Below are 6,000 nucleotides of genomic sequence, written 5' to 3'. Positions count from 1 at the left end.
TGCATTGGCTTCACTTCTCAGGCCAGGAGGTTTTCATTTGGTATGAACTGGCATGAAGCCAACATTTTTTGAGCATATTTTAACAAATGCATTGTATGCAGTGGTTCATATTGACAACAGTTGTGTAGAAGTGAATTACAAGGGAGCTAAATTGCAAAAAATATATAATATGCTGTAAAATCATAATCAGCTTAATTTTACCAAAATAAATTCCAGAATTACATCAAATTAAGCAAACTAGGGCATGTTTAAGAACATCGAAATACTAAATAATCCTTGAGCCACCTCTGTTCTAAATAAGTTACAGCTGAAACACATCTATATGCAAAAAGTTCATTATATCGCTTAATTCAAAAAACACACTGAGAGCTTACACAGTGCTGACCTTTTAAAATGACTCACTCTCTCTGCCTGTCACACTCACTTTCCTCACACACAACTTTTAGTCTCCCACTCCGCTAATCATTTGCATTTTCCATCATCTCGCCGAAATAGCAAAAATAATAATACGGTGAGCTGAGACCGGTCCACAAAACATAATTATCATTTGTAGCACAAGTGCACGGGTCCCTACAGATTGCTAGATACAAGCCCCTATCAATTTATGGCTTTAGTGTACCTTTTCAATATAATGCCTTGCTCATATAAAAAGCATTATGGAGGACAAGGCAAAGAAAATGAAATCCCATTCTTCATGTTGCTGCTTTAGACCCAGTCAGTCCACCGGTGGGGAGGTTGTTCTTTTGCTCCACTACAGGCCACAAACCTCTAACACAACAAACCACACTCAGCTTTGCCTCCATTTTTGTACCAGAGAAAAGTGTACTTCCCAGCGAGTTATTAATACGTGCTGTGTCCATTAGCTTTGTCAGTCATGCCTCTATATAAAGGATGGATTCAGGATATAAATGGTTGCTCACGCAGAGGACAAATCGGGGCTTGTTTACGACAAGAAAAACCTCAGCTGGAGCTCTTTTCTTTCTTTTCTTTTTTATCAAAAAAAAAAGAAAGAAAAGAAAAAAAAAATATTTTACTGAAGTCCCCAAAAAGCAGAAGCTGACCATGGACTGTTCATGCATAATGTATACATGTACGTAGGTCTGATGATATAAATGTAGTCATGTGAATAATTCAGGAAAAAGATGTCAGGGGAATAAAAGTGCATATATGCAGATATTTGCTTGGGAGGTAAAATCTGAAAGAGCTTAAACTAAAATCCATCCATCCATCCATCCATCCATCCATCTATCTATCTATCTATCTATCTATCTATCTATCTATCTATCTATCTATCTATCTATCTATCTATCTATCTATCTATCTATCTATCTGTCTATCTGTCTATCTATCTATCTGTCTATCTATCTATCTATCTATCTATCTATCTATCTATCTATCTATCTATCTATCTATCTATCTGTCTGTCTATCTATCTATCTATCTATCTATCTATCTACACTGTAATAAATTATTCTGTAGTCATTTCATTTTACTTCAAATGAATGAATCCAACATAATAGAATTAGTCCGTTTTTAATTGACAGGCACTTCCTGTTAAGTTGTTATTAACTCAACTTGTAACGTAGCTAGAATTAATTCATAATATTGCGTGCAATCTGTTGCCTCATTTTTATTGAGTAGCTATTGTTTATCTTTTTTTACAGTGTATCTATCCATCTATCTATCCATCTATCCATCTATCTTTGAAAGAACTAAAACTATAATCTATCTATCTATCTAGAGTTCTATCTATCTATCTATCTATCTATCTATCTATCTATCTATTTATCTATCTATCTATCTATCTATCTATCTATCTATCTATCTATCTATCTATCTATCTATCTATCTATCTATCTTTGAAAGAACTAAAACTATAATCTATCTATCTATCTATCTATCTATCTATCTATCTATCTATCTATCTATCTATCGGAGACAGGAGCAGGCAGGAAAAGGTTTTTTCACGGCAGATAAATTCATCAGTTATTTAGTAATTAACTCAAAACAGGCAGCCGTGATAAAACCAGTAGACTAAATGCGTTCCACTGAGACAAGCTGAAAGGCGCTTATCTTAATATCATAATGTTTAAAATCCACAGCAATTATTCTTCACGGAGGCGTGAAATTGATTCCAAACATTTTCTCTTTCTCCTCCTCACACTGTTTGATCTCTGCTCCCCCGAGACGACCTTCGATGAAATTCAATTTCAGAACAACGACACTTTATGCAGCTTTTATAACATCTCACCTAAAGATATCAAACTTCCATCTTTGATACATTGTTGTGTATCGTTTGGATTAAAAAACAATTCTGACATTGCATTACAGAGGAGATAGTCTGACTAATGTTGGATAGATAGCTTGATTACGATTATAAATTCATGTTTTGTGGGTTTTACATGCTGAAATGTTTCATCTATTAGCTGTCGAGCTTTTGTTAAAACAGCTCTGACAATCAGACAGTGATGGAGATTCATTTACTGAGACAGTTGAGACAGATGCAGTGACAGCTTCAGTAATAGGAGCTCTGGGAGATCAGTGCCACCTGCTGGAGTATACATGTAAATATGAAGCTTCACTCTTAAATTAAACATCTCTACAACGAGGCCATGTGGGAATAATTACTTCATTTAAATTTCTCTAAAAGCAGTGAAATATAATCAATCTTTTACTGTTTAGTTGTGGAAAGGCGGTCTTCAAATACTTGATCAGGAAATCCTTTTGGTTCTTCCTTTTTCTGTTGACATGTGAGACTAAGATTGTCATAATAAGAAGGCTCCAAAAGTTGACATATTGTTACATATTTATGCAAAATTCCCTCAAGAAAGAGTTTCAGATATGATCTTTACTTGGTTAAATAAACACATTTATCGGACTGAGGCAGAGTGAAGCCAAGTCTACAAGTAAGAGTTGGTTTGAGCGTTTCCTTTTAGTCAAAAAGGCAGTCTACTTTATTGTCAATTCACAAGTCTTATGATGTGTAAGAAAAGAGAAAGAAGAGTATTTTATGTATAAATATGTGATTATAACATTAAAATAAAGGAACAACCACAGGTGACACTCAACTGCAATAAATGAGTATTTTGTAAAAATGTGCAAATGGGCCTATAGTGCAGAAAAGAAGTAAATCGAAGTTGAATACGTTCTAAAATTGTAAGCTTTTTTTTAAAAAAAAATCTGATTCAAGACCCTAAAGTGATGAAAGAATTAGTCAGATCTTTCACTTTAGCAAAAGTAGCAATGTCACAGTGTAGAAGTACCAAAGTACTGGCATCAACATGAACTTAAAGTCCCAAAACTACTCACTATGCAGAGTCATGAATGCATGGTAGCTGGAAAATGCAGAGCAACTTTTACTGCTAGGTAGATTGTTAATGTCCTCCCAGGATCAATAAAGTCTTATCCTTACCTATAATATTACTTTCTTACTAATACCTTTGTTGATTATAAGTTGTATTATTAATATGAATCAGTACAAGTTCATTTTTCATTTTTCATTTATAAGCACCAAGAGGACTGCCATCCAATTTCGTTGTATTTTTGTGCAATGACAATAAAGAATTCTATTCTATTCTAAGTACCTCAAAATAGTATTTAGGTATAGCAGCTGATTTCTCAACGTGAGATTTTATGCAAAATTTCAGTATAAAATGTTCAGACTACAACTGATACTCCTGACCGAACTTTAATGACACTTAAAGTTGCTTCAGACAGTTTTGATTCCAGTACGACAGGAGAACTCAGCACAAGCCTAAACTTTACAGGACAGCAGCTACAATTAGAACATACCTCCATGGGGCTTTCTTGAGTGCATGTTGTGTTCAGGTAGTCATTACTGGGCCTGGCTGTGTGTTATCTGCCTTTAAAACTGTCAGAGGCAGCAGCAGCAGCAGCGTTCGTCTCCTTGAGGCGACTGCTGTGTGCTGGAGCTGCTGAAATGTTGGTCGTTGAAAAGCAGACTGCAGTCCTTGTTGCCCACGGCTGCAGCTCGTTTCTAGAATACAGTGTTTCAGCTGTTGGAGAGAAAATACCACGGTTTGTCGTTGAGTATATCTTGAGCAAAGATGGTTCACATGATATGAAAAATATGTTAATTTATCAACCAAAGATTGAATTAGTTGCATTTATATCAGCTGGTTAACTAAAATTCAGTACAAGGACATACTGCATGATGCATCTGTGGTTGCACTGATGTGTGACATGCAAACAATAGTCCTGCTGCTTATGCACCACATACGTGCCATACAATTTCAATTTGCCATACAGAGTGTGTTGAGACTATGTGTTCACACAATCACATTATCTAAAACTCCAATCTTCAATTTGGGGACAAAAATCATTTATTTTAGATATAACCTTGATTGTGAGGTTAGCAGTTTGCTTAGCCTTCTAACAACTTATAAAAACAAGTGTGTGTGTGTGTGTGTGTGTGTGTGTGTGTGTGTGTGTGTGTGTGTGCAATGTCAAAATTGCATTAATTCGTAGGCTTATTTCATCATGTTACTGCTGTTCTTATCACTATTGATTTAGATACAAGTAGACTTTTTAGCCATGCTAGCAGTGTGGTTAGAATCCAGTTCATGAAATGGCAATATTCTCTTTATAACCAAATAACTGCAAAACAAACTGACATCATGTCAGCCCATAGACTGTATATCAAGTCTGGTCCTGAGACAGTCTATGTATTAACCTCAGTTGTACTGGTTAGCAGAACAGTGCTGTCCTTCTTCTTAATCTTAAACCTCAGCATATTAGCACTGTCATCATGAGCATGTTAGCATGCTAATGTTGGTGATTATCACAGAGCAGCAACATGTCTGTCATTCTTGTTTAGATGTCATTTTTCAAAGCACAACAAGTTCCTCCTACATGTAGACTGTATGAAGGAAATGGATGTAGCCACCATGACTCCACCCTTTGGTTTGTGGACTAGAGTTTTGAAGCCTCTAGTTAAGTTTTTTGGCTGTCGCCATCTTGTTTTGTTTTTTTAGCTGGGCTGCCCGATCGGTTCTACTTTTGCGCAACGCTCAAAAAACAAAGAGAAAGAAAGAGAGCTGGCTCACACATGACCTATTTCTATCATCAGATCCAGAAATAAACATGAAGATGTGTTCAATTAAGAATGATAAGAAGCTTTTTCATGTTTTAACATCTTCTGGGTGCAGTCTGATGTACTGTTTAAGATAGCTAACTAATTTATAACTTAACAAAACTTTGGTACCACTTTTGCTTATTTATCTGAAAACGTATTACACACCACTTCACGTCAACAAGGTAATGCAATTTTGCAAAAGGTGACAATGTGCTTTATATGTCAAGTAAAGCCTGAAAAATACAGTTTTGCCTCAAAAACGGGTTTTAATGCATTTCTAATTATTTAGCAACTTGTAGTGTGATGAACAATCTTGCAAAACACATTTTTGGAGAAATGTGTGAATATGAAATGTGCAGCAATAATGATCTATTTTTATAATGATGGGACATAAACTGGTGTAAGACCATTATGCCAGCTGGCACACTGAGGCTTATCTAGCTGCATTAGTCAAAACATCTTAGGACCGGTGTGATGAAATGCTGCGTGCCTATTCTTTGTAACATGGTTAAAAAACATTTCAGGGTTTTTTTAGTTTGTTTTTTTAGTTTAATTTTATCTCTCTGTGGCAGAAGAATAAAAAATCAGAAATTTTTAATTTCTTTTTTATTTAAAACAGACGAAGCATTATGAGGTTTGGAATTACAGATAAATGTGAAAAACAACATTAAATAGGGTGACTCAAATAGAAACAGAGAATGTACAACAGAGAGAAATTCTTGCCCGCTAAATTCAAACTACCCCTAATCTATCACACATCTATACATACGACTCTTTTCTACAAACATACATACATGAAGTATTTGATACACATGTGTCACATGTTGCTCCTTTTATAAGATACCTTCAGATTTTCTGGGAAAATCAGATTCACTATTTTTAAAGCTGCAATATTTTCTGTATTT

This window comes from Centropristis striata, chromosome 11, assembly GCF_030273125.1.
Source record: "Centropristis striata isolate RG_2023a ecotype Rhode Island chromosome 11, C.striata_1.0, whole genome shotgun sequence".
Lineage (NCBI taxonomy): Eukaryota > Metazoa > Chordata > Actinopteri > Perciformes > Serranidae > Centropristis > Centropristis striata.
Note: the sequence above shows the minus strand (reverse complement) of the source record.